We start from the raw sequence: 14,404 nt of genomic DNA, 5'->3' as shown, positions 1-14,404 counted from the left end.
GAAAAGTATTGTGAAAAGTGGCAATTGACTTTAAATGTTAATTAAACTAAAACAATGATTCTGCAGCAAAATAATAAAAAAGTAGAAACATCTTTTACAAAATATAAAAATGAAAATTTGTCAAATGTCCCTGAATATTCATTTCTTGGAATTCTTGTGAAATCAAATGGAAACTTATTGCATAGCTCTGAAGAGCTTGTAAATAAAGCAAGGAAAGTGATGTTTGCCATTAAAACTTATACTGGTTCCTTAAATAATCTGCCAGTTAAAGTAGCTTGCAGTCTTTTTGATTCTATAGATAAACCAATAGCCACTTATAATTCAGAAATTACTTATATGGATACTTATGTTTCAAAATTTAGAGCAGAAAAACGTGCAAATATTTCCAAAACAAATATAGACCCCCTTAATTTTACTGATAAATCAAGTTTAGAAAAATTACATTTGTCTTTCTGTAAATATATCCTCGGAACAAGAAAATCTTCATCAAACATAGCTGTGAGAACAGAGCTAGGGAGACACCCACTAGAGATGCATGTAAAAACTCAAAGTATACTTTACTTATCAAGATTACTAAATTCTGAAATTAATCCATCATTATACGAATCCTTTTTACTTTCTAAAAGTTTAGATAATTTAGGTTGCTATACCTGGTTTACATATGTTAAAAATATTTTAAAAGAGGTAAACATGGACGTATCCATTCTTGAGGGAAAAAATTAAATATCTTCTTTGTCCATCAACCTCAAAAGAAGTAGAGAGCTTAGGGTCCTATTTTAAACAGGCATTATAACTGAGGACAGGGGACTCTTGATTTATTTCTAAAATATATTTATATATCATATAGATAGATTGTTTTGCTTTTTTTGCTTTTATTGTTTTCATGGTTTTGATTGTTAAATGTATTTTGTGTATGTTTATATTATTTGTCACAAACTTATTGTTCAGAGTTTATATGACAATAAATAATTGAATTTGAATTGAATTTGAATTATTGTCTTATTCAAATGTTGGTGTATTTTTATCATATTTAGACTCTTTTATTGGTTTAGCCATTTTCGTAGTTATATGCATTTAAATGCTGTACAGAACACCCCGCGTCAGAAGGTTCAAGCACTGTAGAATAGATCGCTAAACTAAAATATGGTCTTATTTGTCCGCTGATTCTGGTTTCGGAGTTTGATTCCTGGTCGTTGACCGTTTTGCCTTCATTCGTTCCTTTATGATTATAGTTTCTTAATTCATTTGTTGACATTTCAGAATTGCAGTTTGCAGGGATTGCTGTATTTTGATTTCCAAAATAATCATCATTTTTATCGTGACAGTTAGCTATATTATGATTGTCATCTGTGCTTTTTCTGTAAAAAAAATATGTTTGTATCAGGACTGTTTTGATTATTATCAAAACGAAAAGTCGGTTATTATGATTTTTACAAAAAGTACCCATAGGAATATTGAATTTTATCTTTCTATTAGGCAGGGAAGATGATAACGTAAATCGAGGGAAAATCTGAGGTATTACTATACAACAAAACTGTGAAACATTGAAAGACGTTCTGCAAAATGTTCTATTACTGTAAAAAAGAATAAGAACTTAAGGAAGATATTGAGTGTCGAAGTATATCTATGATAAATGAAATTAAGGTAAATTCTATAAATACTAAAACGATTTATACTGACTTTAACACAGCTGAATGATATATTATAGAACTTTGGTATTCTGATACAATCATCCCATGTAAAAACAGATTGGTTCCAAATTCGTGGTTAACAACTTTGTTTTCCATTGCATGACGTATTTACTTTCTGGTGAATCAATTCTATGCAACTATTATTAAAACTGGTTTGTCGCAAACTGATGAATACGGCATCATTTTAACTGACTTAATTTCTATTTTTCTGTTCATATTTCCACATGCTATTGACTCCATTTTAAAGGGACTAACTGTTTCTGGATTCTTTGGATTGTAGTGAGTATTACTTGTAACTATAATGATATAACATACATGTACGTAAATTTTCAGATTATAAATCAGATTTAATTTCCTATATCAAATTAATTTTGTGGCATCAAGACTTACTTCTAATTACCAGGAGATGAAATGAACAGAGCACTATAGAATTTTCGTGCGTCCGACCACTGTAAAAGTATATGTCACGATCCAGATGAACGTTATAGATTCATACATATATTCATTCAGTCAGACATGTCATATTTGAACAATATGATTTGTGAAATTGTAGTCTAGACCAAAAAGACGCTCTTGTTCTATGTCGACTTCGAACCACTGAATGCTAACTTGCCAAATGAAACAGGAAGATTGCAATCATTATAAGAGAAAACCGCTTTTGCAGTAAATGAATAGATTTCAAGTGTTCATGATATGAAACTATATAGTTCATTTTTTTGTGACATGAACGTGCGAGTAAAATGCATATCTAAAATTGACGATCTATCAATGGATTTGTACAATTACATTTATTAGTATTATGTTCTAGCCTGTACCCGAGTTTTACAATACTGTGGTGTTACGAAGTGAATCCTACAGTTATAACAACATGAACAACATGAACAACATGAACACCATGAGCAACATATATACAATTAAAAACAAATTGTTCAGAGAACAATTGAAGGTCTTACCACATCAATTTTGAAAGTTATTGAAACGAATATAGTTACGGTTTACTCAATGTTAAAATTGGCATCCAATCATCATTGGTTTCTATATATTTTTGAGTGAAATAAGGCAGATAATGTGCTACTTCCGGTGAATTTAATGTCACGGTCTCATATGGTAGCTTCTTTCACACTGATTCCAGAAATATATAGTTTCTATATACTTTTGAATGTAGAACAGGAGATAATTGGCCACTTTCGGTTTATCGAAAGTCATTTCTAGTCTTTAGTGATAAGTTAATATATTAAAATTACAAAATATATGGATTCGGAGTACTTTTCCATGAAAAAAGTGCAAAAATGGTTTCTTTCGGTTTTCTCAAGGTCACTTCCGGTTCTCATTTTCAAGGTCATATGTCACTCAACCTTTTGTAAAAGGTCATATGGCTTTAAAATGAACCAAGTTGAAGTAATAAACAATTAACCTCATAATAAGATATTCTAGGGGCACTGACGTTTGTAAGATGCTATCAGATTATTACAGACCAAATGTAACATATCTTCATAATAATAAAACATACTTGGCTCTTGTTCTTTCATATATATCTTTTAAAGTGTTGGAGAAAATGCAAAAACAAGGAAAAGTCAAATTTAAGAACTTGACCTTGACCTTTGACATTTTCTTAGTTTGGACGTAGTGACCTCAAATAAAAAGATTACAGGGTTATAAAGTTAATGGTTTATGAGTTAAAAAAAACATACCAACAAATTTATTTTGTAAAGGTAAATAACTTCTTCAAATTTTTTTCGAATCACTTCGATCCAAATTAGCCAAATATTCCTGAGGATGTAACGAACAATTTAGAAAAAGCATTTCGTCGATATCTTCTTTTTTACGAAGGAGATGCACACACGTGATAAACAGTGAATAGGAAGATAACTCTTACGAAAAAAGTGTACTGTATTTTTTTTCTTAAAATGTTCTGTACCGTGTCAGGAAAATGGCCATTGTTATATTATAGTTTGTTTCTGTGTGCGTTACATTTTCATGTTGTGTTTCTGTTGTGTCGTAGTTCTCCTCTTGTATTTGATGCGCTTCCCTCAGTTTTTGTTTGTAACCCGGATTTGGTGGGTTTTTTTGCAATCGATTTAAAAATCTCGAAAAGCGGTATACCACTGTTGCCTTTATTCGGCTTAAAATGGACGAAAAATAAAAAGTGCATAAACTGTATGATACTATATAAGAAATATCTTACCGACATATCGCAAAACATAAGTTTTACGCGATAACAAATTTGGCGGAAGGAAAAAAAAATCATTTGCTCAGAGAACAATTGAAGGTCTTTCCACATCAATTTTCAAAGTTATTTAAAAGAAGCTAGTTCCTGTTTACTCAAAGTTAAAATTGACATCCAGTCATTTTCATACTAATTCGTTAAATGTGAGGTTTCTATTTACTTTTGAATGATTTTAGGAAGATTATTAGCTACTAACCGGTGAAGTAAATGTCACTTCCGGTCTCAAATGATAGCTTTTTTTCGCACTGATTCCAAAAATATTTAGTTTCTATATACTTATATTTTACCTGTAAAACAAGAGATTATTGGCCACTTCCGGTTTATCCAAAGTCACTTCTAGTCTTTAGTGATAAGTTAATGTATCTAAATTACAATATACATGGATTCCGAGTACTTTTTCATGAAAAAGTGCAAAAAAGGCTACTTCCAGTTTTTTCAAGGTCATTTCCGGTTGTGATTTTTCAAGGTCATTATGTCACCTAACCATTTGTCAAAGGTCATATGGCTTTATAATGAACCAAGTTGAAGTAATAATCAATAAACCTTATAATTAGACATTTTAGGTGTACTAACTCCTATACAATGCCATTAGATTGTATCAGACAAAATGTAACATATCTGCATTACCATAAAGCAATCGTTGTGCACTTGTTCTTTTATACATATCTTTTTAAGGTGTTGGAGCAAATGCAAGAACAAGGAAAAGTCACATTTGAGAACATGACCTTGACCTATGACCTTGACCTTATTTTCTAAGATAGGACCTAGGGGCCTCAAATAAAAACATTTAAGGGTTATACGGTTAACGGTTTATAAGTTTTTAACACAAACCGACAAATTTATTTCAAAAAGGTAGATAGCTCATATAAAATTTCATCGAATCACTTCGATTTAAATTAGCCAAAAATTCCAGAGGATGTAACGAATAATTTGTAGAAAAAATTTCGTCGATTTTTTTTTTTTTTTGTTACGAAGGCGATAGAAACATATGATAAACAGTGAATAGGGAGATAACTCTTACAATGAAAATTGTTTGGGCTAAGCAGGGTAAAATTTAAAAGTGCATAAACTGTACGATACAATATGAGAAATATCTAAGCGACATATTTCGAAACAAACATTTATCGCCGGAACAAATTTTGAGGAAGAAAAAAAAATTGCTAATAATAATAATAATAATTAAAATCCAATTGTTCAGAGAACAGTTGAAGGTTTTTCCACTTCTTACGATTCATTTTGATATGAAAATATTAAAATTCGGATTAAAATGTCATATACAGTGTCAAATGTTACATATTAATGTATGCTGATTTCAAAAAATATATGGTTTCTAAATAATTTTGCAAAAAAAAGGGAGATAATTTGTTACTTCCGGTCTAAAAATGTCACTTCCTGTATCATTTGATTGTTTACTTGACACTGATTCCGATACTATATGGTTCTATATACTTTTACATCAAATAAGTACAAAACAAAGCTACTTCCGGTTTACACAAAGTCATTTTCGGTTGGATTTTCAAGGTCATGTAAATTGCAACTTAATAAAAAAAAAGTCCCATGGCTTTATCCTGTTTAAATATGAAGTTAAAGCAAATGTCAAAATCAAGCACGTAAAGTTCAACTATGACCTTGAGCTCAATTGCAAGTTCATAAACCAAGGACCTTTAATCAAATTACCCTAGGTCTTTATATTATACTTGGTAAGTGAGTAATACCACCATACATATAATTCTAAATATAAAAAAAAGGAGAAAACTCCCCTTTACGGTCAACGTACCCCTGCTATCAAAATTAACGTAATACGACATGTCGCAACTAACAATTTAGTAAATATAATTTGTCGATATCTACGGTTTATGATAATAAATGAAAATAAGCAAAAATCAAAATAAAGAATGTGACCATGACCTAATTTTCATTTTTGAACAATGGACCTTAAATCCAAAGACCCTAGGTCTATAGGGGTAAATTCAGTAAATAAATATACGTCATCAGGGACCGCCCATTTAGGGGAGAGCTTTCTGTCTAAAAGTGAAGTCATGTGCTCTTCTGATTGGTAGATAATGTTTGTAATTAATATTTTTTGTTAGATGGATCAAAACTAGAGTTGAAAAAAAATAAAAAATAAATGCCGAATGTACTATTTTTTTCCCCTACAGGGTTGAAAAGTAATGGGAGTCAGCATATGAATTCAGTGCGAATCTACATTGTTTGTAAACAAGGCCATGTGATTGCCCAAAAATGCCGCATGACCCTATGTTTTTATTGTTTCAAAAGATAAGGCTACATTTGTACTTTCATGAATGATATATGAAAGTTTTTAATTTCTAAAGGTAAATCAGGTATAAATTTATTTCCACACATAGATTAGCATTAAAGTCAATGGGAGATTTTTTACTGAATTTACCCCTATAGGAAAATATGCACTTTTGCACTGTACTTGTCCAAGGCCACACAATAATCACAAAACTCATTTCCTGTAAATGTTAATGTAATGGGAGGATTTTGGAACCATTTGAAGCTGTTTTTTACACAAATTTCTATCTTTAACTGCGGCTATCCAGGATGCACTCTGTGTACTGTGAGAGAAGCATCAAGTATATGGTAAAAATCAGTTTTTGTGTCCAGATTGAAAGAAACAATAGAAATTACACTTGAGAGTTATGATATCAATGAAAGGCATGAATATTCTCCCCATTTACATCACATTTTGCACATATTTCTCCTCATAATGTATAAAATCATATGAAAAAAATGGATTACCTCCCTTTGACATAGTGTTGTTTTTTAGCTGTGTTCCCCATGTTAAGTTGTAGAACAAGTGGTAAACATGCACTTTTCTAGTTTTTTAACACTCAAATAATCTGACCGCATGAAGGTATTAATTTATTTTTACATAACGCATTGCGTTTCTTTATTTAAAGAATATACTAGACAACTTTTCATGATTACATGTCCTTCATCTATGAAACAAGTGTTGAAATGTTTGTAATTGGATTTCTATGTTAAATAATTGCTTTTAAATATCCTAAATTGTTACTTCAATCTCCCAAATGTAAAGTTTGGTCATATCTAATCTTATTTTTCATATTTGGCACTTTTTTTACTTCAGTTCTGGCTGTCTAGTTTTGGCGAAGAACCCATCCTGATGTTGGGGTAACCGGAATTTCTGCAGAGTGATTGTCAATGACATTTTGTGAAATTTACAAGTAATTAAAACACAGATTTAGTATAATGAAACATAATTGTTGTTTTATTTGGTATGAAACTGCTTAAAAAAGCATTTGAAAAGTCTTTTTGTGGTCTTTTCATGGTATTTAATCAAAAACTTCCATATAAGGAAACAACTAACTAAGAGTACACCAAAACTTTAGTTTCTAGATGTACTTGCAATACTGGTCAAAGCAAACACAGAAAACAATTCATATTTATTAAACATAGTATTTTACACCATTCTTTTAAAAACAGTCAATGCGCAACTTTATATACCAAATATACATTGGCCGCAGTATGGGCTGTAGTATAAATTTTGCTCTATCTTTACAAATTCAGCATTTATGGAAGTTGTATTGAAACTGGAACTTGAAAATTGGATACATTACATGTTTATTACAAAAAAAGTTGGAAAAGAAGTAAAAAAGTCCCTTATAGGGGTAAATTCAGTAAATAAATATACGTCATCAGGGACCGCCCATTTAGGGGAGAGCTTTCTGTCTAAAAGTGAAGTCATGTGCTCTTCTGATTGGTAGATAATGTTTGTAATTAATATTTTGTGTTAGATGGATCAAAACTAGAGTTGAAAAAAAAAAAAATAAATGCCGAATGTACTAATTTTTTCCCCTACAGGGTTGAAAAGTAATGGGGGTCAGCATAGGAATTCAGTGCGAATCTACATTGTTTGTAAACAAGGCCATGTGAATGCCCAAAAATGCCACATGACCCTATGTTTTTATTGTTGCAAAAGATAAGGCTACATTTGTACTTTCATGAATGATATATGAAAGTTTTTAATTTCTAAAGGTAAATCAGGTATAAATTTATTTCCACACATAGATTAGCATTAAAGTCAATGGGAGATTTTTTACTGAATTTACCCCTATATCACTTATGGTTTACCAGTTAGATATGTATATCTCTTATATCAAATGCTTAAGCAGAAAAACTTTCATTTGAAGTCTCCAGATAGCTTCGATTTAAATGGCCACCCTAATCCTGAAGACCATACGAGCAATTTGGTAAAATAAATTTGTTGTAATCTTTAACGGTTGCGAAAAAGTAGTGGACACAAGAAAAACAGTGTTATGGGAGATAACTCTTACAACGACAAGTATTCGGTTCAATGTTGTCAGTTTTAAAAGCGTATAAACTGTTTGATATCATACACGAAATATCTCAGCGACATCTTGTGAAATAACAATACCCCGCAAGAACAAATTTTAGGCGGAAGAAAAAAAAATTAACAAAATCAATAGGTCTTTCCACGGAATAGTGGAAAGACCTAATAATCAGAACAAATACAAAAGGTCTTTCCACAGACAAGTGGAAAGACCTAATTCTAGTATGAAACTGTCGTGCACGTTTCAGATATCGGTGCTACCGGACCAGCATCATTCTATGATATGAAAGAAAGTAATTTGAACAGCGAAAATATCAGCAATTATTTTGGACATTTAATATGATTTTTTTCAAAAACATTTGAAATAAGATATAGTGATTTTCTGGTACATTTTGTATATGATTATTGATAAATTTAATTATTCTAATAGTTGACTCTTTTATCACATTGTATTAGAGCACTAAAAGACTAGTCTATCTGGCCATCCATGAAAAATGTTTGTTGACTGTTAACCTACAGAACAGAACAATATAAACAAAAATCAGCAGTTGCAAATTTACAGCATATGATTAATTAAATAAGTTGAAATTCTTCATTTCACACTTGATTTCTCTTTTTTATGATGTCATGATTGCTTTTGGAGAACTACCTCGCTGTGGACTTTAAGTTCACACGTGCATATTATGCCTTGCAGAAATACAATTGTTTTAATATATATCTAGCCAGCTGTACTACATCTTGATTAAAGTGTTTTAGAATATTGGTGTAGCCCGCTTTGGAGGTTAAAGCCTTGAATTGAAGTACTTTTATTTACTTACATGTACGAACACAATAATATTGTATAAATAGTTTCCATGTTTTCTCCCAACCTGAATTTGAAACATTGATATTTTTTTCTGTTAATACACACGAGTTGTGGCCAATACAAGATGGATAAGACGCTGAGTCCAAGGCTAACATGGTTTCTGTAAGAACGTCATCTTTTGTACTGCAAGCATCATGCACCTCATAAATTGTAAGGTTAATATCATGTATTGTGTTACCATCTGTACAATTGAGTCCTGTTTGAGAATTTTCATTCCCCAATCTCTCACAGGATAGGCCTTCAAATAAAACAATATTTGATGTCTGTGGTTCTTATATGCTACACAACACAGGTTGATCTGCTTGTTATATCGTCCATTACATCCTGATAATGTTTCTTGACAACAACAAAAAACGTATAAAAACAGCTATTATGTAGGCTCATATATTTGTTGGAATACAAACATACATCATCCTTGTGCTATTTTTTGTAATTTATATTCAAATGAGTTTGAGAAAATAGTCAAACATATTAAATGTAGTCGATTATGAAAATCTCTATTTGATACATTTAGCAAAGATAAAATTATAAACATGTGTTTCATTGTTTATTTGGGAAAGAACGGTTTTTGGAATATTCAGGGTAGGCGTTTTGGCTTTGGTGTTTCTTCTAAAGAGCATAATACAATTTTTTCTCATAACGACATCGGCACTGTGAAAATATTGTACAGAACTCATCTTTGCTTCTAATAAAAATATACTTGGCAAATAAAATACGTATACCATACAGTTAAACCTTTTTCAACTGATTTTTATAGTTCGTTCTTATGTTGTACTGTTATACCACTGTCCCAGATTAGGGGAGGGTTGGGATCCCGCTAACATGTTTTACCCCGCCACATTATTTATGTATGTGCCTGTCCCAAGTCAGGAGCCTGTAATTCAGTGGTTGTCGTTTGGTTATGTGTTACATATTTGTTTTTCGTTCATTTTTTTTACATAAATAAGTTAGTTTTTTTTCTCGTTTTACATTGTCTTATCGGGGCCTATTATAGCTGACTATGCGGTGTGGGCTTTGCTCATTGTTGAAGACCGTACGGTGACCTATATTTGTTAATGTCTGTGTCATTTTGGTCTTTTGTGGATAGTTGTCTCATTGGCAATCATACCACATCTTCTTTTTTATATAAAAGACCAGGAATGACAATGAAAAATAATTGATGACAACAACAAATATTTAAAAGGTAAAGGCTCATTTGACACTCGTTTGCATATCCTGTTTCAATGTTTGTACTGGTAAGTAAAAACGTAATATTGTATGCACATAATCTAAGTGATTCTTACTGATGCATTGTATATATCATGTCAACCATAAACTAAAGAAGGAACTTCGTAACTTATAAACAGCATTAATTCCTGAATATGTGTATTTGATAACAAATGTGTACCTTATTAGGTCTTTCCACTTTTCTGTGGAAAGACCTATTGTTTTTCTTCTGATTATTATTTTTTTTTTTCTTCCGCCTAATTTTGTTCTTGCGATAAACATTTGTTTCGCAATATGTCGCTTAGATATTTGGTATATGATATCGAACAGTTTATGCGCTTTTGAAATTTACCCTGCGTAAACGAATACTTTTCTTTGTAGGAGTTATCTCCCCAAACACTGTTTTCCTTGTTAGCGCATCTCCTTCGCAACTGTAAAAGATTATGACAAATTTATTTTACAAAATTGCTCGTTATATCCTTCCCATGATTTGTCCTATTTTGACCGAAGTTATATGAACGCTCCATATGAGAGTTATTTCCCCTTATGCATTTGATATAAGTGATATGCATTTCTATCTTGTAAACCATAAGTGCTAGAGACTTAGGATCTTTTGATTTGAGGTCCTTGGTCCCAAAAAATGAAAATTAGGTCAAGGTCAAAGGTCAAGGTCATATTCTAATTTTTGAATTTGGCTAATTCTGTCTTATTTCCAGAAACTGTATAAGATAACAACAAATTATTTTACCTAAATTGTTTGTTGCGACATGTCGTTACACGTAAATTTTGATTGCAAGGGTACGTTGAACGTAAAAGGGAGTTTTCTCCCCTCTTGTATTAAAAAATATGCGTATGGTGATATAACTCATTAACCAACTATAAATAAGACTTATAGTCTTTTGATTTGAGGTCCTTGGTTTGTGACCTTGAAATAGAAGTCAAGGTCATAGGTTAATAGGACGTTCTAGATTTTGACCTTCTCTTTAAATTCATATAAATACATCATAAAGCCATAAGGAACTAATATTATTAACTGATTTTTACTATATCAATATCAAAATAGATCTTTACTAGTGGAAAGACCTTCAATTGTTCTCTGAACAATTGGTTTTTAATTTTCTGAAGTAATTGTTAGTTTAAAACAACTTTCTCATTAATTTTTACAGTAGCCTTTGAATATTTCAAAAAATGTATGATTTTTTGGTGTGAAGTGTTTTTATTTTCATCAGCATGTCTTTCATATCATCATTTTATTATAAAATTTGGTATTTTCACTTTTGCATACTTTAGTCACCTTGTTTGCTATCAACTGTTTTGTCGAATGTCGTTTATAAGAGTTTATTTTTAATGACTTTTTAATTAAATAGTTGTTGACTGTAAAATATTCATTAAATGCTGATGTGGTGTGATTATAGTAACTTTATATGGAAAATACACGGTATATGTGAATGTAATTTTTTAGTCGATTTATAAGCGAAAATAGAAAAATCAAAAGCTTACCATGTGATTTGTCTGCAAATGACAATATTGCAGATACAAGATACAGTCTTAAAAAGTTGAATGTATTATCGTCCATTTGACGGCTTATAACAATGTTCACTTTTACAAGGAAGTTACGGTTTACCTATTCAGGTCATAAAAAAATTGCTAGTAGTAAAGTAAACAAATTATAAATCAACCAATTATGAAATAAACGTTTAGATGCGGATTCGATCTCTCATATAGAGATTAAATGTCCTTTAAATCATTCAATGCTACGACTTTCACATATCCACATTGTCCTGTTCATACTTCTTCTGGGGGAAATTAAATTATGTAGGACATGAAGTACGTTCTACGTTTTTTAAACTTTGCAACACTTGAAATACATATATCTTTGGTAAGTAAAGATATATAGTGCCTAATCGATAGCGACAATAAACCCGGAATTTATTACCAGTGACATAGTTCCGACACTCTAACATTTACACCACAGTTTTAATTTGATTCTGGTAATGTTTTTGTGAATTATGTTACATTGTAAATAGTGTACATTTTATTTAAGTCAACACCGAAGTAATCTTGGAAACTAAACACATAAACAAAATGCATTGAAATACAACAACAGGTATTTGGTGTATATACACTTTGTAGACGAAACGCGCGTCTGGCGTATATACTATATTTAGTCCTGGTATCTATGATGAGTTTATTTCTAGTAAATAATCATTACATGATAACTTTTATACTAAGTTGTGTTTTTGTCAACCAACAGTTATAATTCAGTTGATAGATATATTTTAAAAAGACGCAGCTTTAGTCTTGAATTCAAAAAAAAAGGAAACTCCTGCCTAAAGCAACGTATTATAAACATTGTATCTGGATTAGTATTTACAAACACCGGGTCGATGCTAATAGTGGTTTAGACATGTTAATGAATGCAGGATTAAACAGTTCCTGTGTAAATATGTGTAATCATTGTTATCATGGTTAGCATGTGCAATATATCGGACCGAGTTATATTTTTAACTATTTTCTCTTTCTTTTCAGATATCAATTTGTTCATGTTTATTTTTAACCGAATGCATGATCACGGATCGAATACTAATGTTGATGCACTCAAATGGCAAGCGATGCATGCACAACAGGGTATACTCACTATGTTGATGCTCATGGCCTGGTTCATGCGATTCCCACAGTATTTGTGTGTTGCCTGAATTTAATTTCCTGAATCTGTAAAATATTTGCGATATTTGAACATGGTCGTCATTATGCGTTGATTTGCCGTTCTAGAACATCAGGTTCACCAATGACAACGAAAATGATCCGATTGTCGTAACAAATAATCATGTCCTCTTTTTCCGAATTTGACCTACCTAATTGGACTTATTACGAATTGTATATTTACATGAGTAACAAATGTAACACGAAATGTGCTACATGCAAACTTACCCTACCAGATCTGTAACTGAAGCCATCCCTGTTCGAGGTGGGTTCATGTTGTCCAGTCTTTAATTTCAAATATTGTGTATTTTGGTGAACTGTTGTGTGTCTTTTTGGTCTATAATTTTTTTTCTTTTTTCTTTTTTCTATGGCGTTGACAGTTTATTGTAATTTTTTAGCTCGAATGGCCCTTTGTAATCGTTTGCCTCACTTTGTGAATTCTTAAGGTACTAAAGTGGAGAAATACTTTCGTAATCTATCATTAAAACTTTTAAAATATTCCTTTTAATATTACTGATTTCATTAACATTCCGATTATGACTCTTAGTTTAACAATGTCAGAGAAAATCATTCAATATCCTTCATATTTTGCCTACCACTTTACAATCATACCTGATTTTGGAAATCGCAAAAATAAAAACCACGAGAAGTCGTTGCAGTTTACAATACAATACAAGAAAATAAAAAATGAGCTAAACAAAAAACCAAAAACAACCTGGTATTCTCATGTCCTGCAGAAGAAATCGCATATATTATGCCATTAAGTGGGACCCGTGGTACATATGTGTGATAAACAGCATTCGTAGTCAAAGTGAGACAACATAACGGATTGTAGCTACGACGATTGTAAAAAGACATCACAATCAGAAATGATAAATCATAAGTCGACGAAAACCAGACACAACCATGACTAAAACAAAATGACAAACAACATCCTACAAAACATATCCAAAGTTATATGTAACAGATAAATCAAAAATAAAAAGCAATCTCTCTAAGGGTTAATATAATGTTTTCATTCGGAGCTTTCGGTTTATAAGCCTCTTTGTTAGTAGCAACACTTAAACAAGGAAAGCATAATAGATGTACAAGCAATGAAGGTTCAATTTAGACGTTCAGTATACCGCATGCCGTCTTAGCTCGAATGTTGCAAAAATAATCAATTTCTGGATGTAACATAAGTTTCGAAGCAGATTTAAGAACGAAGTAAGTATTATTTATATAAATTTCGATTGATAAAAAGAGTTCAATGTAGTCATTGAATACTGATTTTTTTATTGAGAGAACACAATCTGTATAGCGGAACGTCAAGGATAATGCAAGCTGTAACAAATAATGTTATGCCATATTATAAGCATATGTTTATGTCGAAAGAT

The sequence above is a fragment of the Mytilus galloprovincialis genome, chromosome 9 (genome assembly GCF_965363235.1).
Source record: "Mytilus galloprovincialis chromosome 9, xbMytGall1.hap1.1, whole genome shotgun sequence".
NCBI classification, from domain to species: Eukaryota; Metazoa; Mollusca; class Bivalvia; order Mytilida; family Mytilidae; genus Mytilus; species Mytilus galloprovincialis.
The sequence above is the reverse complement of the archived record's forward strand: the minus strand, read 5'-3'. Positions refer to the sequence as shown.